Genomic DNA, 23,725 nt, shown 5'->3' with positions numbered 1-23,725 from the left:
TGTATTGTGTAGTAAAAAATTGTCTAGTTCTTTGTTCTGTTCTCACCTGTGTCTAATAAACCATAATCTATTTTACATTAGACATAAATCGGCTGTCTTTATAAGGACTCGTGAGTGAGACTGGGTTTTTGGGGTGCTGGTCACTCTGAGTAGGTTTGGTCACTAGTTGTCATTGGCCTAGGCAACTGGTAAAATCTATCCACCCTCTGTCTCCACTCGTGACATCCACTTGGTGGAATTTCTAGCAAACAGAGCAGAAAGGAAAGAGGAAAGCATAAATGATAACTGACTCAGACTCTCGTACTGTTAGTTTTCTTTGCTTGTGATCTTATAAGCCTATCTTTCCCCCCTTTTTCTATTCCTTTATTTTACTCCCTTTAAATCTAGATTATCTTTCAATTCATGGAAAAAATATGCTCACAAATATTAGCCACCCACAAAAATCAACAGACATTCAGGATCTTTTCTATATGATTTTGCAAGCTCTTTCCAGGACCTGAAATGTGCTGCTGAAAAACGGCACTTTTAACAAGCCTTGGCAGCTTGCCGAAGTGGGGTTTGAATTACTCATCCTCCCTTCCCTTTTTGGTGGGAATTCTAGCAGACAGAGGAAAAAAGAAAGAGGAAAGCATCATATGAACAGTAACTGCTATTTTAAATTTAAAATCATCTTTTAAATTGCAGAGCCCAAAGCCTGGCAAATTGGTCCATGACTTTCAGCGATTTTTCAAAGGCAGTATCTTCCTTTTGTGGGGCTTAGCATTCTCAAACGCTGGATAAACAAATATGCATGTAACAGCAACAGTTAGAAATGTGACAATTACTAATACTTAGTAGAATAGCCAGCCATCCTTTTGAAACCTCTTCATTTTAAAATAAAATTATTTTGTTATTGTTATACTTCAATTTTGCAAATTTAGATTTAAGTTCATAAGCTAATGTGGCCGTTGTTTCATTAAAAAGGGTATAGCTTTCTCTTTTTTTTCTGGCTTTCTTACCCCTTTGCATCTGAAGCCATACTTATTACAATTATTACAAGTTTTTGCTAGGATAGCTGACTGTGGATAACACTGTTCTGAAAATACAAAAGCAAAACCATTTAATGTGTTTCATTTTGGCGTTGCAGCTTTTAACCAATTTACTGTATATTATATTGTCCAATATGGTTCTTTTGTGTCCTCTTTGTCTAGAGTTTCACATTAAAAAGGAGTCTCTGGCCGTAGATTTCACAGTGGTGAGGGAAGTCAGCAGTTCTTTTGCTTCTATGGCTTGAATGGCTCCTTGTCTCACATCTGGACACACTTAGAAAACAAACTTGCACAGTGATAACACGTTAGAGTGGGGAGAAGGATGAATTCTTGCCTTTTTCAACTCCCCATTGGAAATTCTTATACAAATCAAGTTTCCAATGGGTGAGAAATTAAGATCTAATGAGATAATGTTTTACTCCTGCAGGTTAATAAACCTCTTTCTTTCTATAATTTCTTAAATGCATGTATTGCTCTATATGCATATTTGGAATTAGTAAAAGTAATCACTATCTTGCCTTGATGTGGCAGTGAGATCAACCCAGATGAGCTTGGAGGCTGAAATAGCCGACGAAGCCCCCTGGGTCTGAAGAAACCTTTAGGTCAGGGTGACAGAAAAGTGTTCCCCCAAGACACCTTGAGACTAGTTTCATAAATATGGATCTGGGAACGAAAGCATTGGGTTTTGAACCTCTCCTCCCCTTCATCCTTTTAGAGTTAATAGCTAGAATGTTCCTCTCCCCGCAGTTTATTATTGGTTTTTGAAGATTTGTACCTTCCCTCCTCACACCCCCATTCCCTGGAGTCCCTGTCAATCCTGTATCCCTTGTGCTCCTATTGGTTCTTCTGTGTACACCCCCTCCCATCCTGCGGCCCCTCTTAACCCCTGGGATGGGGACATTCGGGGCTCTCTGCGCTCTTGAGTCCAGCTGTCTCCAGCACTCGTGTCCCTTCCCGGTTCCATCTGCCTTCTCCGCCCCGCCATTCCTACCAATAAACCCTGGATTCCGAGAACTGAGAGACTGCATTTCCTTATCGCTACGTCTCTTGATATCCTCCGTCGGGGAGTTAGCCCGGGCTAGAGTGTCACGGTTTCCCGGGTCCGCTCCGCCGGTTCAGCGTAGGAGATCCCAGCGGGGACCTTGTTTTTGTGAAGTTTTTCGGGGTCTTGCCGCCTCCCCGGAGCGAGAAAACCTCACCTTGATATAGTTCGCAGGATCTCACAAGTACCTACAGCTCTGCTGTTCGAGCTGACAATGTGAGGGGCAATGTCTCACTTCTTTTAATTCTCTTTCATTAATGATAGTGTGTCTTTCAAATTGTTTCTCTTCTAGTACTCTTGAAGACTAACCACCAAACACATTCCCTCCCCCAGACCAGGGAGTGCCCAGCAAATCTTCCCTAGCCCGGGTCCGGAGATTTATCACCTGAATGCTGTGCAGTCATAGGTTCTCCTCAACCTCCTCAAGGAGGCTGAGTCAAACCCCTTCGTTTTTCAATTCTAAATCCTCTTGTTCCAATAAACAAGATTCACAGTACAATAACCGTGCTGGTCATCTACCCAGATGCTCCTTGAGTCAATAAATCTTTAACTTGGTGTGAAACTTATCAGGTATATTCCTATTGTCAGCCCTCGGGCCTCATTTACCATCAGAGCCCTGGCTGCACAACTTTGCAGATAATGCGGCCAGCCTCTGGCTACATTCTAAAACAATGAATAGCCTCCAGCCACTGGATCTGGCAACTTACAAAAATTAGCATCAGGCCGCTGTGTTCTCCAAAAGTGGCTGCCAAATTCTCAAAGCATGGGAGAACAACACTTTCTGCAAAAGCTACTTGCAAACTAACAGTATCCTTTACAGAGTTGGCCTCAGGATTTAACCTGCCAATTCTGGCTTTTCATGACAACAAGCCATGCAGAGAGGGCTGAACCCCCTCGGGGACTTGAACTAGGCACACATTGTCACACTCTTGGCTGCCTGAACAGCCCGGACAGTGGCTGAGAGACACACCTTGTCCACACCTTCCCCTCAGCAGTTCTAAGTTTCTTCTCCTCAGCAGTTAATTTGCATTTCTAAAGCTGTCCCCCTGGCTGCTTGAAACGGTTAGGCCAAGCAAGCACACAAAAAAACCATACTTCATTGGCACACTAAAATCGAACAGACTCTAAAGTTGTTTCAACACTCTTTCAGTGAATTGCTTTATTTCAGGGGCCTTTATTTTATGTCTCGACACTCATGTTAACATTGGGTTAAAATGCTAGTTAAACATAGGCTTTAGGAACAGGGTAGGTAGCACTGCATGTACAGGGCTCAGCGACATGATCACGAAGATTGCTTAGAGAATGGGGATTGTTTTAGTGAAATCATGCGGATTAGCACCTGTGAAATAAATCAGAAATACTATGGGAGATAAGGGGGCTTAAAGTCATGCTTGGGGGGAAACAATGGAACAATGATAAGTTGATGATTAACATATGATTACATCACTGTTCTGTAAGGAAAGGTATAAAATTGTACTTGTTTCAAACCTATGGCGAAGCCAGATTTGGGTAGATGTTACACCCCGGCTTCCCGAGCTCGAATAAAGGCACCTGCATATAATCATTCCGTGATTATGTGTTTTCCACGCTAACATTTTGGCGACCCAGATGGGACCCTGTGAGCGCTGCTGAGGACCCCGCGACCTGATCACGCTCCAGCCGGCACCGAGGGATTCTCGGGGAGCCCATCGCGCCGCGACCCTCCGCCGCTCACAACGTCCCCTGGAGAAGGTAAGGTGCCTTTTAATGGTGGTTTGGTTGCCTGCCAGTAAGACGCAGTGAAAGCTACGCTTGGTTGGGCTAAGGAATTCCTAGTGGTATGCCCGGGCACCGTCCGTAAGACAATTGCGAAAGCATTGCAGGGTCGGCAAGTGGAAATGGAGAAGCTTAAAGGGATTGTGGGTGGCTATGCTCCCATATCTCGTAATTCTCCTTTGGGGTGCTTGTTAGCACATTGGAAGCAAGGTAATTTTGGCCAAGGATTGCGTAAGGATACGCTAATCGAGTATTGTGATACTCGGTGGCCAACATATATTTTGCAGGCTGGAAGGAGGTGGCCTGAAAATGGTTCTTTTCAATCTGACCTGATTTCTCATTTGTTGTTGTTTTGTAAGCGTGAGGTAAAATTAGATGAAGTTCTGTATGTTGATTTGTTTTTCTGTTTGCAAGAAAACCCTGAGTGGCTGTTGGAGGGTGGTTTGGTTACTGTGGTGGTTTGCGATGATAAATGTCTGGCTTGCGTTGAAGGGAACTATTGTTTGGAGCGCTTGGCATTGAATGAGAGTTTACATCGGAAAGATATATTGGAAAGTGATTTACTAGTGGTTCCTATAGGGTCTGACTCTACACCGCCTGCACCTTCTCGGGGGTGCCCACCTTTCCCACCTACACCTCCCTGGGGATGTCCCCCTCTGCCATCTGTGCCCTCTTCACCTGCTTGTGGCAGCCCCTTTTTACCCTTGCCTGTGGATGGCCGCGGTTTGGTTCCGGTACAGGGGTGTGGGGGAGGGGGTGCCGGGGGACTGGACAGCGGTGGGGGTGGTGGTGGTGGTGGACCCATAGCCCATTGGACCCGTTCCAGGACAGGAAAGAGTCTGCCAAGACTTGGTAAGCAAAAGAAAATTGTAATTTTAAGACAAGGGGTGGGGGGTGGACAGACCGGTATATGTTAGGAGGTTTGGTTATATGGAAACAGTCAGCTGGAACCTATAGAGAAAACCCTCGTAAGGTTGCTAGGGTAGTGAAAATGATTATGAAAACTCAGAGAGATGGTACTTAGAGTTACAGAAAAAAAGAAAAAAAAAGGAAAAAGGAAAAAGAAAAAAAAAGAGAAAAATGAACAAAAAAAACCGAGAAAAAGGCTACAGGAATTGGAAGGGGAAAAGTTAAGAAATCTGGACAAATTACTTGAAATAGCTTGGAAAGTTTATAACAATAGAAGAGCCACAAGCCAGCAGCGGCAATTCTTGGCAGTCATACAGAGTATGGCAAGCGGTTTGGAAGGGGTCGGGGGGAGGAGGCCATTAGCTTTTGACGAATGTGCCATTTGTCATTGGAAATACAGGTATCCCAACCGGTTTCACTGGAATGATCAGCTCCAAGAGGTTGCCAAGGGTGCTGTGACCCAGCAAGCGCTGGTGACTTCAACGTTAGGAGAAGAGCGGTGGGATTTTTTAATCGACAGGGGGGCCACATATTCAGTTTTAAATGATCTAGAAGGACAGATAAATCTACCACAATAGTTGGGCCACAGAGAAGGAGGAAAATGGCCATTTCCGCAACCCTAGACCTGTGTTTTGGAAACGAAGTATTGACTCAAGAATTTTTATATGTCACATGTTTTACTGGCAAAATTGGAAGCAGTGGTAACTTTTGAGAATGGTGAGTTATTAATGAAAATTCTGGAGTGAAAAAAAAAAAAAAAAAAGAAAAAAAGAAAAAAAGAGAAAAAGAAAAAGGAGAGGAAAAAAGGAGAAAAAAAAAATCTTAATGATAAAAGAGAAACCAGCCTCTGCAATCTCAGAGGAGGTGGAGAATGCCGTAATTCCCTCAGTATGGGAGATGGACATACCTGGAAAATCTAAGTTGGCACAGCCGATACATGTAGAGTTAAAAGAGGAAGGAAAAAACCATGCAGGTAAAACAATACTGGAGGCACGGTATAGCAAACACTGTTGATAAATTCCTAAAATATTAAATTCTGGCAGAGTGCAAATTAGAGTATAATATCCCAATATTCCCAGTAAAAGAAACCCAATGGAGATTACAAGCTAGTACAGGATCTAAGGGCAATAAATGAAATAACCAAAGACATTTATCCAGTAATTGCTAACCCTGATGCATTGTTAACATTCGTAAAAGCGTTTTATAAGTGGTTTACCATAATTGACTTAAAAGATGCCTTTCTGCATACCCCTTGACAAAAAGTAGGAAGCTGTTCACTTTTGAATGGGAAAATCCAGAGAATGGAAGGAAGACCCAGCACACGTGGACTCGGCTTCCCATGGGGTACAAGAACTCCCCCACCTTATTTGGAAACCAACTGGCAAAGGAGCTGGAGATCTGGACCAAAGAGGGGCAAGTACCAAAAATCAATACCTCCTGCTACAGTATGCTGATGATATGCTGATAGCAACAGAAGAAAAGGAAACCTGCCTAAAGGTAACAATTGAGATTTTAAACTCACTGGGCATGGGAGCATACAAAGTGTCCAGGGAAAAGGCACAAATTACACAACAGACTGTAATTTACCTGGGATGTGAAATCTCACAAGGGCAGAGAAAATTAAGTACTAACCATATCCAAGCTATTTGTGCTATTCCAGAGCCCCAGAATCTCCATGAGCTGCGAGTCCTCCTCGGCATGGCAGAATGGTGCCGCCTGTGGATCATGCACTTTGGGCTAATTGCCAAACCACTGCATGAAGCTCAGAAGACGCAGCCGTTCAGCTGGGGCAAAGCACAGAGAGAAGCTTTCCTGAAACTGAAAGAAGCACTGACGACTGCCTCGGCGCTCGGTTTGCCGATCTGTCAAAAGACTTTCAGCTGTTCGTGCATGAAAGGCAATGCTTGGCACTGGAAGTCCTGACCCAATGACTGGGGAGCTGGAAAAGGCTACTGTCCTAAGTTGCAATATAGATGTATTTAAGTATTCTATTACCACCAGCTGTGGGCCGTTAGCTGCTATCACCTGTGAATGATCCACCCTGGATGACAGACAATGGGCCATCAGGGACCCACCGCATGACTCATGGACTTATCTCATCCCACTGTGAGATGCTCTGCCCAGGAAGGAGGAGCCAGGTGTTCCCACCTGGATATAACCTGGCCTTGGAACTGCCTGAGCTAGCCCTGTCTACTGGGTTCCCAGAGGACAAGAGCTATCACTGGACATTCAGCTGGAGACTAGACCTTCACAGGATCACCGCTTGATCTGAACTACTTCAGTTGGACTACTACCACCACTCCAACAAGGTGTCAGGTTGTATCTGACTTTGTCAGTGCTTTTCCTTGTATTATTTCACTTATTTTTACTTTCAATCTTGATTTGTGATCTCCCACTGGTTTGTTTTCAAAGCAATACAGCTACTTCTCCAAACAGCTTGACAACATAAGTGCCGGATGGCCTGCATGTCGGCAGGCAGTTGCAGCCACTGTGTTATTGATACAGGGGGCCAGGAAGTGCACGATGGGAAAACACATAGATGTCTATGTGCCACACATGGTGACCACTGTCCTAGTGCGAAAGGGGGGCCACTGGCTATCCCCAAGCAGGATGATAAAATTCCTGGCAATCCTAACCGAGCAGGATGATGTCACACTAAAGACAACTAACCTTTTGAATCCAGCTCTGTTTCTAGGCACCACACCTAAGGAAGGCCCACTGGAACATGACTGCGTGGAAGCAATAGAGTACACCTACTCAGCGAGAGAAGACCTGAAAGATGTTCCGCTGGAGCAACCAGAGTGGGAATTCTTCACGGATGGAAGCAGCTTCGTGGAGAATAGAACCAGATAAGCTGGATATGTGGTAACAACAATCAGCACAGTAGTAGAGACCAAAGCATTATCACCAAACACATCTGTCCAGAGAGCAGAATTGATTGCCTTAACCAGAGCACTAGAATTGAGTGAAGGAAAGAAGGTAAATATTTGGACTGATTCAAAATATGCATTTGGAACATGGGGCACTATGGGAAGAAAGAGGGTTGCTGCCCTCTCAAGGGGCATATATTAAACATCAAGATGCAATTCTGCAGTTGATAAAAGCAGTACAAAAACCTGAGCAAGTGGCAATTATGCACTGTAAAGCACACCAATCAGGAAGCTCCAAAATCTGTGAGGGAAATCGGAAGGTGGACTTGACAGCCCGAGAGATTGCTTGAGATGTGCAAATAGCAATGGCATTGATACCTATGAAGCTAAAGGTGTCTCAATTCAATTTACCTTCAGAACCAAAATATTCAACAGAAGACGAGAAACTGGGACATTTGCTGAATGCATAAAAGAATTCAGAGGGGTGGTATGTTACTGCACAAGGACAGATAGTCCTACCCCCCTTGATAATGAGAGAAATTCTGCAAATTAAACATAATGGATGTCATTGGGGTGCAGAAGCATTGGTGAAATGGCTAAAACAAAATGTAGTCTTGGTACGAATGTTAACAATGGCCAAATCAATAGTGTCAAAATGTGAAATTTGCCTGAGGAACAACCCAGTGGCTAGACAGCAGGCACAGCTAGGAAAAATTCAGGTAAGTATAGAACCAGGAGATTATTGGCAGGTAGATTTTGTAGAGTTACCAAGAATTCGAGGGTACAAATACCTGCTGGTGGGGGTTGACACATTTTCAGGATGGCCAGAAGCCCTTCCCTGTCGCACCAACCAAGCCAAAGAGACAGTGAAGTGGCTGCTACATGAAATCATTCCCAGGTTTGGAGTGCTGTTACGGGTATCTTCAGATAGAGGACCACACTTTATAGCTACAGTGGTAAAGGAAGTGAGCATGCTACTGGGAATAGCTTGGGACCTCCACACACCATGGGAACCACAATCTAGTGGACAGGTAGAGAGGATGAACCAAACACTAAAAGGCAAATCAGTAAAATATGTCAGGAGGCCAAGTTACAGTGGCCACAAGCCCTACCAATAGCACTTTTAAGGACTGGGGTAAAGCCTAGGAGTGGAATGTCAGTCAGTCCCTTTGAAATATTATATGGGAAACCATTCAAATCTCCTGAACCAAACCCGAATATACATATTGCAGGAAAACAGGAAATATATAATCATGTCCTATCTCTCGGGAAAACCGTAGCACAGCTTTGGAGCGCGCTTGTGTGGAATAGGCCGCTGGCTCACGAGAATCCAGTCCATGATATTCTCCCTGGAGATGAAGAACCTTTAAAGGAGAGGTGGAGTGGACCGAGTGGACCCCATCAGGTGCTGCTGACCACTTTCACAGCAGTCAAGGTAGCTGGAGTGGATCCTTGGATACACCACACACGAGTGAGGAAGACCCATCCAAGACTCTGGGCTGCACAACCCCTGGGACTGACGAAATTGCAGATAAGACGGGTTTAACTGTTTAAAATGATCTTAGTACCTGTGCTAATACTCATTCTATGGATATTAATTGGGAGTGATATTGCTTGAAGATATGGAATGCAGGATAATCAACTAACCACTCTTCATTCTAGAAGAATGAAGAGAGAGGTACAGGCAAAAACGCAAGTGATAAAAGTTTCCAATGAAATTTGGGCTGAGAATGCGATGATTGGGTTAGTTAAAGATTTTGCCAAAATGCGAAACATCAGTAGAATAACTGCCTGTCTGCCAATACCAAAGGCAGCACGAGACCCAGTAAACTGGGAAATTATCACATCAAAATTACCTGAAATTCTGGACAATAAAATAATTGTATGTAAACAAGTACCCGAGTCCAGGCAGAAAGTTAAAGTAACTTGGAATATAACAGGTTATGGTTGGATGCATTACTTGAGCAAAAGGACTATCTTTTAAGTAATGAGAAAGTGGGACAAAATCTAGAGTGGTGGGTTGAAGATCAAACCTTGCCAAATGGCAATGCTTCTTGCCACACTATCAGAAGGTCACAGAAAATGTCACAAAGACCACCCTGATATGGAAATGTGAAGCAAAGGATAGAAAGGATCGGATGGAACCCTGGGACAGTGCATGGTCCCTGAGTATACTTCAAAATTTCAATATATGGCAAACACTCCTTGGTGCCTAAAATGGACAGGCCCTGAAGATGGCACTGACCCAGCAGTAATAAACACTGCCACCAGCAGCAGAGCGCAGGCAGATAAAGTAAGTTGGTGGGCTGTGGCTAGCACAGTTTTTCCCATGAGAGGTTTTCTTGTGTTTTGTAAATAAAGATAAAGTTTGGATGTTTTAGAACAGTGTCCCAGAACTTGGGCAGTGCAGGCCTGGCCAATCAGGCCTGGGGGAAGGCTTCTGACTGACCAATCTGGGTGACTTTTGAGAACTCTATAAATGTGATGAAATCAAAACAATAAAGGTCATTCCTTCTTGCCACTGAGAACCGATGCATTCATTACTCTGCTAGCTGCTCAACAGCGACAGTGGGCATGTGATAAAACCTATGATTGCATGTCTGATGATGTAGAGATTAAACAAGTACCATCGCTGGCGGCTGCCATGCGAATTGATTGTGCCTGTAAAAGAATCAAACATAAACAGGGTAATGTAAATTATAGAATAAAAATAGGATGTAGTAGAAGCACAATCAAGAGCCCAGGACAATTTGTTTGGGGAACGAGTGATGGTATCTGGACAACCCACCTGCCTGTAGATGGAAAAGTAAAAGAATTTACTCTGGGCCTCCCTACTTTATGTCCAATCTGGAAAAGTCCCCATTCAATGGGAAAACGTGAACTTTTGCAAATAAGGACAAGACGAGAGGTTTCAGATAGTGAAAATCAGGATGAAACTTGGCAAGAACCCTGTAGTGGAGTAAAGTTTGGGTGGGCTCTAGAATCTCTGTTTGGCCCTATAGCAAACTACCGAAACAGAGAAATGATGTACAGACTTACAGGTCAGGTAGAGAGGTTAGCAAGAATTACTCGGGAAGGATTCAAAGAACTAAACACACAATTACAAGCTACTACCAAAATGACTTTGCAAAATTGATTGGCTTTAGATATGTTACTCCTGAAAGAACATGGAGTGTGTGGGTTTTTAAAAGGACAAGTTGATCATTGTTGCATCCATATCCCAAATGTAACTACAGATGTAGAACATGACATCAGTCAATTGAAACAAATAGAGCATGAAGCAAGGGATGAACAAAAGGACTTGACTACGAGTTGGTTAGATAAAATCTTCAAGGGGTTGGGTTGGAATGTGAGTTCATGGATTAAATCTATCATTGAAAACTTAATAATTTTATTAGTTATGTTTTTAGTACTTTGGGTAATCTACAGCATACTGAAAAGAGAGATACAGAGAAAGACATCCTGGAACCGACAGATAATGAGGGCACTGACACGAAACAAGGATCCACGTCCATTGCCTGCGGATTCTCCGGTCCACAACAACATCCATAACAACGCTCATAACAACCTTGGATTCGAAGACGAGCATCCAGTATAAAGGACTATATCAAGTGAAAGCATTCACACCTATAAAGTGAAAATGCTTTCAAAGGGGGGAATGTTAACATTGGGTTAAAATGCTAGTTAAACATAGGCTTTAGGAACAGGGTAGGTAGCACTGCATGTACAGGGCTCAGCAACATGATCACGAAGATTGCTTAGAGAATGGGGATTGTTTTAGTGAAATCATGCAGATTAGCACCTGTGAAATAAATCAGAAATACTATGGGAGATAAGGGGGCTTAAAGTCATGCTTGGGGGGAAACAATGGAACAATGATAAGTTGATGATTAACATATGATTACATATGATTACATCACTGTTCTGTAAGGAAAGGTATAAAATTGTACTTGTTTCAAACCTATGGCGAAGCCAGATTTGGGTAGATGTTACACCCCGGCTTCCCGAGCTCGAATAAAGGCACCTGCATATAATCATTCCGTGATTATGTGTTTTCCACGCTAACACTCACACAAACTAACACACACACAGGTACACATGCATTCTGAAAAGAATTCATAATCACAATTAGGAACAAACAGAAATTCATGCATTTCAAACCTATCCTCCACATCAACTAATAAAACACACTGCTCTTCCTTTCTACTCACCCCTTCAATAATTAAAGATCTTTTTGACAACTGTCCCCCTTTGGGGAAAAAGTTCAAAGTGGAACGAGAGGCTCCTGTGTATACTAGGAAACACACCTCTTCCCGATATGGACCCACTTTAAAATTTCTCAAGCGCTCCTGTGTGGTGGGTCTCTGGTATAATGGGAGTCCTTGACACCCCTAACAATTCATTTTCATTCTTTTGGACTTCCTCCTCCTGAGGATCCAGCAGTTTCTTCCTAACCAATTCATTTAGAGGCTTATTTTGCCTTTCTTCTGGCCGCCACCCCCACTACTGCCTGGGGGTGCTCATTCTCCCACATTTCAAAGTCATTCCAGTGACCCAAACAAAACTCTTAACAGACAGTCCTAGTCCTTCCATGTACAATCCACATTTTCTAGATATTCTCTTCTCCTAGTCTAAATGCAGCCCCCCCTTCAGCGCTCCCAGCAGGCGCAGCCAGCAGCACCACAGGTGACCGGGGTGTCCTGCAGCCTCACGGAGGCCACAGCCGCCCTGTCTCGGGGGGTGGCAGGGTCAGGGACTGGCCAGTGTTGAGCTCGCAGATGTCCCACAGCTCCAGCTCAGCTCCACATCTCCCTACAGGCCCCCAGCCCGTGCTCCCAGCCCCGCACCTCTGCGCTCGCTCCTGCTGCTCTGAAAGCGGAGGATACAGGGGACTGCAGCTGGCCGTGGGTCAGCTGCCAAAATTTTGGGCAAGATGGGGGAGGTTGCTGAAAAACATCTCAATCCTTTTTCTTTCTCCTCTCTTCCTTCTTCTTCTACTACAACATTCTATACAACCATATTTCAGCAGCTACACACAGGAGTTCCAAAGAGGTACTTATTTGATTCAACTAGTTACTTTTATCTCGCGGGCGTCCCTGCATAAATTTATATGCCAGCAAAAATACAAATTAACACAGGTAAAATTTAAACACAATAGTACACGCACACACATTAAAAAAATTTCAAAAGCACTTGAGCAAATACACAATATCACTTCCCTCACAATTAATACAAGTGCACTAAGCCTAAGCTTCACAACTGTTTCCACATGTTGGAAACAATATAACTTTAATTTTTTTTTAATCTCTCTAGTTAGTTTTTAACTTGACGTTGCCTGGGGAAAAGGAGTTTTCTTTAGATTTTTTAGGAGATATAGTATCACCCTACGGAAATGGGATTAACATACCACAGATTGGGAGCAACCCCAAAGATAACCAGAAAAATAAAGGCTATCAACAGAACATCCACGAGACATCAGTGGCGATTGACAAACATCTACTCCAGACGCCACCTCCAGCAGGGGTGAAGACATCTGGTCTGGAAAAGAATTATAAGAAAAATTGAAGACTGAAAAAACTAATTAGCATCAGAGGTGAGGAAATTAAAGTCCAATGAGAGACTGAATATCGGGGGTTACTCAACTCCAGTCCAATGAACTTTAAAACAATGTATCTCTATGGGGTTTTGACTGTATAAAATTCGGGGGAAAATTCTCTGAAGGCATATGTTCTTGGAATACGTTTCTAGGCACATCCTGGCCAGCAAATAACGTAATGCCTGATTCTCTATCACTTCAAATACAGTGTTAGAGGGTTTTTCTTTTTCCTGCAGATTCGGTGACACACACACACAAAACACAGGATTTCAAAAGCAAATTCAAATGGAGCAACATTGGAAAGGTGTTGGGGTCTGGGTGTTCTTAATTCAGTAACTAAAATCTTTCCCCTTCAATAATACAATCTGCCCCCCTCCAGATACTACAAACCAACGGTTTATATGTGATTTATACTCATTTATATGTGATTTATACTCATTCACTCTTTGCCAGTCGCTTCGCTTTTCTCTGGCCGTTTCTGTTGTTATAAATTAGGTCTCAATAATCAATCAGAGACAATGTCCAATTAAGTATAATTTGATTTATTTAGAGCAAGCGGGTATCAGCGAGGCAGCGCTGGGCAGATAACTGCGCTGAAATAGTCCGAACTCTCCTCTTTTATGCAGTCTCTATTTTCTGACCACGTATATCTTCCGGAGTTGGTACAGCCCCTTCATCATGTTGTTTGCTAGATGGTCTTATTCTTGCTCTTCGGTGGTCGTGGGAAACAAGTCCTTGTATGTTCGCAGTGTCGTCCCCCCCCCCCAAGCAATAATTCTATATCAGCCCACTCCTCAACAAATACAGGATACAGGATGTGCAGGGTGGGGGTCTCCCTCCCCTTTCTATTCGGTTCTGTGGGCAAACAGGATGCCTTAACAGGATGTGTTGAGGCCCCTTTTCCTCTCTCTTGCGATTCTTGCGAATTCTTATCACAATTCCCCTCTCTCTGTATCTCCATTTGTTTCGCAGAATCGCCTTAATGCTTCACGGCTTAAGATGAACTCTTCTTCCATCTCACTCTCTTGTTGTTCAGGTATGCTTTCATATTTTGCTCTGACTAACATTAAATGTGCTGCTTCCAGTCTTCCTTTAACTATAGCTATCAGCCTGTTAAAAATGCATGGTCCAAAAGTCAGAGTTAGTACAATTACTACTAGGGGCCCTGCTAGTGTGGAGAGTAGAGTCGTTAGCCATGGGGAGGCATTGAACCAGTTTTCATACCAGCTCTGTCGACTCTCTCTTTCTCTTTTTCGCTTATCCAGTTCTTTCCGGAGCTCAGACATTGCATCTCTAACAACTCCTGTATGGTCTGCATAAACACAACATTCTTCTTTTAGGGCAACGCACAGTCCTCCTTCTTGGGCTAGTAGGAGCTCTAATCCTCTCCTATTTTGGAGCACCATTTCAGATAGGGACCTCAATGATGTTTCTAAGGCACTAATAGAACTTTCAATTTTGGCTATATCTTCATCTACGGTTTCCCGTAAATTGGCAAATTCTGTGTCTTGTTTTACAAGGGAGGCTATACCTGTGCCTGCTCCTGCTGTGCCTAATGCTAATAGGGTTGCGATAGTTATAGCTGTAATAGGTTCTCTTTTTACAAGGTGGTGCCCTGGGACCAAATGGTGGTCATATATGTAATCACCTGGGTAGTAGGTGATTCTTGGCACTATTACTACTTGTATGCAATAGTCTGATGGATTAAACTCCTTTAAGGGAATACAGGGAGTTACCCCTACACTTGCACATACCCATTTAGCATTTTTAGCTGGTATTAGCCAATCTGCAGGCTCTTTTGGTTTTTGGGCTTGCATTGTTACTTTACATAGGTGCATTTTAGAAGATGGGATTTTTCCTATGCACCTTCCTTCTCCTGATACCTGCGCCAATGTGATACCAGATTTTGTTCTTTTGCCAGATTTCCACAAACATTGAGCAGGGTTGCTCCCATTTACCCTTCTAGCTTTTTCAATTGTCCCCATAGCTTCATAGAAGGGTGGTCTGATGTTATAGCATAGCCAGCAGTGGTCTGTTAATTCTGGGTGTGTTTTGTTTAGGACCTTATAGCTGGCTACCATAAGTCTCCATAATTCATCAGTTATTTCTCCCGAGGGGGTTGGGGGTATTTCGGTTTTGGATATGGTGGTACTTTCCTCACGGTCTATGCCTAATCCATCTGCTTCAGTATTTATCACGTCTATTATGACCCGGTTTGGTCCCACTGGTTCGGGGTCATTGGGGAGAGGTTCCTTTTTTATATAGATAAGACCACCTCTGTCGGTTCCTGATTCCCAGTACCTTATACCTCAGGTCTTGCCTAGTAGCCACGTAGGATCTTGGGGTTGTGTTATATTTATGTATAACCATTTACAGGTTACTTTGGGCCCTGCTCCCCTCCTTCCAATCTGGCTACTATAGTCAGGTGGATTACAACCGTAAGGTCCCCACCCAACTTTAATATGCTTGTCTCTGCCTGGGAGCCAGGGGTAAGCTATGGTTTCGCATCCCCAATAAGCACAGTAATAAGAATTTGGGTGGTTGCAATATCCCTTTCCGGGGTTTGCACTAGGGCAAAAATACCAACCTTTACCTTCAAGCATACAAGGTTCTATAGGAGCTAAAACACAAAGGGATGCATTAAAACTGATTTGCCCCGGTCCGAGTCGGGTTTGGATTAGGGTTTGGCTGTCCCATTGTCTTAACGTCCAGCGAAAAGGTTGGTGGGGGTGCACATCAGCAGTAGTACATGTAAATATTAGGCTTAAAAGCAAGATATAGGTGTGGTAGGAAGATGGGGGTCCCAGTGCTTTTTGAATTCTTTTAGTTTGTTTAGACCCTGCCTTGGTCCCCTTTTTAGCCTTATACAGTGGTGCCTGTTTCGGGTTCTTTCTCGATTTGGGGCAGCTCATATCAGATCTTTTCATAGTCCCAGGTATGTTCACCCCACTGGCTGTATATATCCCTCTGCCTCGCCCGTCGACTCGGTTGCAGCGAGTCACGGGGATTGAATTCTTCTCGGCAGCAAGGATTTTTTTCTTCAGGGGTCTCAGGGACAAAGGATCTTTTCTTGTAGCTGTCCCGGTTGACATGTTTGACCATGAGGTCACCACAAGGCAAATAGACCAGGGCTTTTCTGCACTCCCTGCCGGTGATGTTTGCCACCATTTGTGCAGGTTCATTTGAGTGGTAATAATACAGTTCTTGGTGTATCCCAAATGCATACATGTCCCATCACTAACACATTCGGCAAATTCCCTTAGGAGGTCCCCCCCCTTTGCAATGGGCCCACTATCGTTCCTGGCACACCTTACATATAAAGCAAGCAAAAGGGTAGCAATTACAATTATGGATGTTGCACTTAACAATATAATTATTAACATATTCTTCAAGCAATAAATCGTGGTTTCTCAAGTGTTCAGTTACAGGATTTCATGCATAGGCAGGCTAGGATTTCTTAAGCCTAATTTTTAAGTCCTGTGGTTGTTCCACCACTCTCCAGGTGGGGTCTCTGTTGAACTTCTTTACTCGGCTAGCGTGGGTCCAGCCTTTCTCCGCTGTCCGAACCGATGATTCTGTAGAAATTAGAACAACATACGGTCCCTCCCATTGAGGGGTTAAAGATGTTTCTTTCCAAGATTTTATTAAAACTTCATCTCCAGGGTGGAATGAGTGAATTGGTAGCCACAGGGGTGGTCGTTGAACCACCAGTCCCTTCTTACGGAGTTTCTCCCTTCGGTTTTCTAGGCTGGTTATATAGGATTGTAGATGGAAATCTGATATGGCTGGGTGGTCTTCAGGCATTTCTAAATTAAATGGCATTCCATATAACATCTCATATGAAGAAATCCCTATATCTGTACGAGGTTGAGTTCTAATGTTTAATAATGCTAATGGTAGACATTTAATCCAACTCATTTTTGTTTCTAGCATTAATTTAGTTAGTTGCTTTTTTATTTCTCCATTTATTCTCTCTACCTTGCCCGAACTTTGAGGGTGCCAAGGGGTGTGGTATTCCCAGGCAATTCCGAGCGCCTCAGATACAGCTCTTGTAATCTTAGATATAAAGTGTGGTCCCCGATCTGAATCTATTACTTCTATAAGGCCATATCTTGGAATTATTTGTTCTAATAAAGTTTTTGCAACTGTTTGTGCTGTGGCTCTTGTCGTTGGGAAGGCTTCCACAAAGTGAGTGAGGTGGTCTACTATAACCAGTAAATATTTATACCTTCCCACTAAAGGCAATTCAGTAAAGTCAATCTGGATGTGGGAAAAAGGTCTATGTGCTAATTCTCTGCCCCCAGGGATTCTTTTTCTTAATTGATGTCTGTTTACTTTTTGGCAAGTAACACATCCCATGGTTATCTGTTTAGCTAAATTGTAAATACCCATACACATATATTTATTGGCAAACTGATCCACCAGGGCCTGTGTTCCCCAATGGGTCTTTTCATGAAGTCTTTTCAGAACCCTTAAGGCCATAGGCTTAGGTAAAATCTCTCTTCCGTCTCCCAGAACCCATTTACCCTCTGAGTTTGGTTTTATACCCACTTGCCTCAATTTTTCTTGCTCTATTGTTGTAAAGCTTAGTAAGTAGGTTGTACAGGGGTAGTCTATGTATGGTTTGTTTTCCCCGTGAATATAACAAAAATCTTTGTCCGAATTTGATTGCCCATCAGGACTGTAACAGGAGCAAACTAAACCATCCACTCCGTAGTCCTTCCAGCAAGCAGAACAAGGGAATCCTTCCAAGTCATACCTGCAGGTAGAACAACTTTCCCTAGGATTCCTTACCCAGAGGGGTAGTAATGCTGCTCGTTTAGCTTCTTCATCAGCCAGGTTGTTTCCCCGTACCACTGTTCCCAATCCCTTTTGATGTCCCCTGACATGGACCACTGCAAGTTTGGAGGGTACCCTAATAGCTTTTAAAATTTCTTTTATGAGTCTCTCATGGACTAGGCTCTTTCCTTGTGATGTAATAAGGCCCCGTTCTTCCCAGATTTTTCCAAATGTGTGTATTACCCCGAATGCGTATTTGGAGTCTGTGTAAATAGTTCCCTCTCCTTTTCCTATAATTTGTAAAGCCCTTAGAACTGCATACAGCTCACATGCCTGAGCCAACCAACTTGGGCTTAGTGGGCCAGATTGGAGTACTTCTAATTTATTTCCATCCACTATTGCATATCCCGATTTTCGCTTCCCCTCAAGCACCCGTGAGGAACCATCTACAAATAATTTCATACCCTCCCCCAGTTCTTCCTCTTCTAAGTCTGGCCTGATCTTAGTTTGTTCCTCTATGGTTTGTAGGCAATTGTGCCATAGGATGTTACTCTCAGGGTTCCCATACAGAAATTGTGCTGGGTTCTGTATGGATGCCACTTCTAAAGTAAGCTTGGGGGATGATACCAGAATTCCTTCATATTTCAGCAATCGGACATCAGTGATCCATTTTTCAGCCTTTTGTGTCAGTATGCCCCAAATGTCATGTGGGGACATAACTTTTAACTCAACCCCAAATGTTATTTTTAATGCTTCCTCTACCATTACAGCAGCTGCCGCTACTGCCTGTAGACAAGTGGGCCAGCCTCTACTAATTGGGTCTAATAACTTTGAAAGGTAGGCTATCGGCTTTTTACTTCCTGCCCATTCTTGTGCTAGCACCCCAAATGCAGTTCCTTCTTCAGTATTTACAAATAAATAAAAAGGTTTCTTTAAGTCTGGTAAGCTTAGTACAGGGGCACTTGTTAACTCCCTTTTTAGATTTTGAAGGTTTTCCTCATCTTGGGAGGTCCATTTAAGTAATCCATCCCGTGTTAATTTTTCATATAGGAATTTTACCTTTTTACTGTAATTTTCAATCCATTGTCTGCAGTATCCAAATAAACCTAGCAATTGTCGAATCTGTCGCTTGGTCTGGGGAGGTGGCATTGACAGAATCCCTTGTACCCTGCTGGGATCAAGCTTTTTAGTCCCATTAGTTAGTCAGTGTCCTAAGTATTTTACCTCTTGTTCGGTAAATTGCAGTTTTGATTTAGAGACTTTTAGTCCCTGTTTCGCCAAAAAATTTAACATCTTTATACTTTCTTCCCTCACTAATTCCTCTTGTTTCCCAGCTATTAGTAGATCATCTACATACTGTATGAGTTTAACTTCTGGTCCCACTTGGTAGTTTTGTAGTATTTGACTCAGGGCTTGTCCAAATAGATTGGGGGATTCTGTGAATCCCTGGGGAAGGACAGTCCATCGTAGCTGTTGTTTTATATGACTGTCAGGATCTTCCCACTCAAATGCAAAATAGTCGCGACAGTTTTTATCTAAGGGGCAAGCCCGAAATGCATCTTTTAAGTCTATCACACTGTACCAGCAATCATGTGGGCCTAGTTGGCTGAGGATAGTATGAGGGTTGGCTACCACAGGGAACCGTTCAACAGTTCTTTTATTTATTTCTCTCAAATCATGCACTAATCAGTAACTACCATCTGGTTTCTTTACAGGCAAAATTGGAGTGTTAAACGGGGACATACAGGGCTCCAAAATCCCTTGTTTTATTAGCCTTTCGACTTCGGGTTTCAGTCCTCTTCGCCCTTCCTCAGATAACGGATACTGTTTTATTTTTACTGGGATGTGTGGATTTGTTAAGGTTATTGAGAAAGGTTCGATGTCTAGCTTCCCCACTGAGTCCGGGGTGTACCAAACCTTTGGGTCTATCTGTTGCTCATCCTTTGTGCTAAGGGAGTATATTTTAATTTTTAATCCTTGTTTATTTATTTCCAATCCTATTCCCAATTCTACCATTAAATCTCTCCCTAGTAGATTGTATTCTGCCTCCGGTACCAATAAGAAACTACCTATACCCAATTTAGAGTTCGTTTCAATTAGCACATCTTTAATTATAGGGACTCCGAATGGTTCCCCTTTTGCTCCTATTACTTGTACAGTGTCTTTGGATACTTTACATCCCTGAGGCAGTTTCTGCACAGTGGAGCGCTCTGCTCCGGAGTCCACTAAGAATTCAATTTCTTGTTTCTGGGGTCCTACCTGTAATTTTACTAGGGGCTCCGATGCTCTTTTTGACCCCAGCAAATAGAGCCCCTGACACCCCTAGTCCTCTTTGAACATTTTTATGTCTGCCAATCATTGGCGGCATTCCCTCTTCATGTGTCCCTTTTTCCCACAGTAAAAGCACACTATCTCATTCCTCTTTTGCCCTTCCGTATTTCTTGGAGGTTTCGGGGGCCATTTCTCTTGCGGTGATCTAGTGGTGGTTCTCTCTTGTTCCCCTCTTACAGCTGCTACCATCATTCTAACTTGTTTCTTATGACTTTCCTCATCCCTTCTGACATACACTTTCTGTGCTTCTCTCAATAACTCATCCAACCCCCGGTTTTGCCAGTCTTCTAATTTTTCTAACTTTTTCCTAATATCCACCCATGCCTTTGCTACAAATTGGGTTTTTAGCAATGTTTGTCCTACCGGGGAATCAGGATCTATACCGGAGTAAAGCTGTAAATTTCTCCGGAGCCTTTCCAACCATTCAGTAGGGTTTTCATCTTTCTTTTGCAGCTCATTAAAGGCCTTAGTCATATTTTGTCCTCGGGGGACGGCCTCCTTAATGCCTTGGACTATGATAGTCCTTAAATCTTGCATGTGTGCTCTATCGTTTTCATTTTGATTGTTCCAATTAGGCCTCTGAAGGGGCCATTTAACATCTCCAATGGGGCCTTGTGGGTGGTTGTTTTCCCAAATCCTCATCCCAGCTGCCCTTATCATTCTTCTCTCTTCTGCTGTGAATAAGATGCTCAATATCGACTGTATCTCATCCCAAGTATAAATATTTGGTCCTAAGAATTGATCTACTCTTTCTGCTACCCCCAGTGGATCTTCCAATAAATGCCCCATTTCCTTTTTAAATTCTCTGACATCGGCCGAGTTCAGAGGGACGGCTATGTATCCGATACCGGGCGCCTGTCCTCCCCCTGGTTGATTAACCATACCCATGCCTACTTCTCTGAGAGGGTATAACTGGTTCCTTGCCTGGCTTCTAGTAATCCGTCTCTCGGGTGGTGGAGTGTCATCCCCCTCCATCTGTGGTGCATTTGGAACCGGCAGAGGTTGTGCTGGAGGGGGCACTGCAGCATCTGGCATAGGGGACGGGGGAACATAGGGTGGAGGTATTTCCTCCGCCTGTTTTTTTTTCCTTTACTGAGAACAAACAGGCTTGTCTTATTTTCACTAGTTATCCACAGGGCTGCATAATCACTCTCTTCCTGGCTAAAAGGCTTTTTAGAGTTTACATACAAATTTAGAGCTTGGCAAATCCAATCCTCAGAGGATCCAAAAACCGGCCAGTACAGAGGGTCTCCTCTAATTTGTTTTCCTCCCCAGACTGTCATGCAATAGGTAATCATTTTTGCCTTAATTTTCCCTCGTGTACGTGGATCATCATCCCAATATTTGATCATTAACCCCAGAGGACTATCTGGTGGTATATCCGGGAGTCTTACGTGGGGCTCCCCCCCCATGGGTCCAGACGGCTTGCCCTTCGTCTGTCCCATCTTCCAGAGTGCCTTCACACACACACACACTCACATCCTCCTGTTCGTGGCCCAGGCCCTCGCGGGATGTGGGAAACGCACTACAAAGGAGTCCACACTCAGGTCGTCTGCACTGGACGTCTCAGACACCGCACTCTAGGATCCCCACCCCGACCGAACGGATTCCCTGTGTTATAAATTAACACATACTCACGCGTCTCGCGTCTTCGTCCGGACTTTGTGCACAAAGATTAAGGGGTTACTTCGCTCACTACCCAAAATTTAGGTTCGTCGGTAAGGGTTTCAAAGGGGTACCCTCTCCGGGCCGTTGTGACAACGGGGCGCCTCCCGTTGAGGGGTCTCCTAAGAATTGCCCCTATCCGAGTCACGGCACCATTTTTTTATAAATTAGGTCTCAATAATCAATCAGAGACAATGTCCAATTAAGTATAATTTGATTTATTTAGAGCAAGCGGGTATCAGCAAGGCAGCGCTGGGCAGATAACTGCGCTGAAATAGTCCAAACTCTCCTCTTTTATGCAGTCTCTATTTTCTGACCATGTATATCTTCCGGAGTTGGTACAGACCCTTCATCATGTTGTTTGCTAGATGGTCTTATTCTTGCTCTTCGGTGGTCGTGGGAAACAAGTCCTTGTATGTTCGCAGTGTCGTCCCCCCCCCCCAAGCAATAATTCTATATCAGCCCACTCCTCAACAAATACAGGATACAGGATGTGCAGGGTGGGGGTCTCCCTCCCCTTTCTATTCGGTTCTGTGGGCAAACAGGATGCCTTAACAGGATGTGTTGAGGCCCCTTTTCCTCTCTCTTGCGATTCTTGCGAATTCTTATCACACTGTCACCAGAGAACGGAAACGCAGATATAGCTCCACAATCGCTTTGTGTCGGAGACACGTCTCATTCGTTCTCTCACACAGTAACAAAATAACGACAGACAGAACAAAAATTGCAGTATGATGGTGCAGTACAGTGGGGTCCAACCCCTGGGGGTCCGACCCCTTAAAGGTACCTTTCACTATAGCGGGGTCCATCCCCGGGGATCCAACCCCTTGCCCGGGACTAATTTTGGGAGACCCAGTCTCAACCCACCCTCGGGGACTAGTACCCCGGACCTGCAGGCATTTCTGTTTTATTTTAAAAGTAGCAAATACCTTAATTTGGAGCAGATGGTCCTTGGTCTACCCCGGCCGTGAGCCAAAGGACAGCTGAGCTCCCCCTGAAAATTCAGGGTCACGACTGGGAGGTCTGCTCACCCCTGGATCAGGCAGCCGAGCAGAGTTAGGGTCCCACCTGGGGTGCCAATTTGATTTGCCCCAATCGAGCCCAGAGACACTTCAGAGACCAAGTCAGAGAAGGGGGTATTTGCTTTATTCAGTGCACCGGGTGTGGGGGAATTGTCTCCTCCGAACACACACACCTCAGTACCCCCAAAGACACAGTGTTATAGGTAAAACTCGTGAATATTCATTACATTCCCCAGGATAGGAGTGGTTATACAAATTATTTCTCATAAGTCAATATTATTCAGTGATTTCTTGTGCTTGGCTTCAAAAGGAATCTTTTGCTCCCTTATGTCTTGATAAGATTAAGGGAATCCACAAGGCCAGAACTGTTATCAGCCTTCAGCCCTGGATGGGAACCGTGCTGGTGGAAGGGGCAAAAGATCAAAGAAATAAGGATGGTTGAAGTGTAAATAGATTTGGGTTATCTATTTGACCACTCCTTTCTCACCCCCTAGGCAGGGGAGAGCCAACCGGGGCAGAGGGGACACTGGAAGTGGGAATGTCTGCAGAAACAGCTGGATCCTCAGGAGGAGGAAGTCCAGAAGATAATGGAGATGGATTGTTAGGGATGTCAGGGGCTCCCATTATACCAGAGACCCACCACACAGGAGCCCTTGAGAAATTTTAAAGTGGGTCCGGATCGGGAGGAGGTGTGTTTCCTAGCAGACGCAGGAGCCTCTCATTCTACT

At 43.9% G+C, this 23,725-nt stretch overlaps 1 long non-coding RNA gene and 1 pseudogene across 1 annotated transcript in view; one reads left to right on the top strand and one right to left on the bottom strand.

Moving 5' to 3' along the window:
- The window catches only part of LOC146425649 (uncharacterized), a 563,016-nt gene that overhangs the window by 187,003 nt on the left and 352,288 nt on the right, over positions 1-23,725 (top strand). The window lies entirely within an intron of this gene.
- On the bottom strand, positions 8,863-16,357 carry LOC146425655 (uncharacterized; annotated as a pseudogene).

Source organism: Lichenostomus cassidix, chromosome W, assembly GCF_008360975.1.
Source record: "Lichenostomus cassidix isolate B80296 chromosome W, HeHo_3.0, whole genome shotgun sequence".
NCBI classification, from domain to species: domain Eukaryota; kingdom Metazoa; phylum Chordata; class Aves; order Passeriformes; family Meliphagidae; genus Lichenostomus; species Lichenostomus cassidix.
Note: the sequence above shows the minus strand (reverse complement) of the source record. Positions and strands in the feature narration are given on the sequence as shown.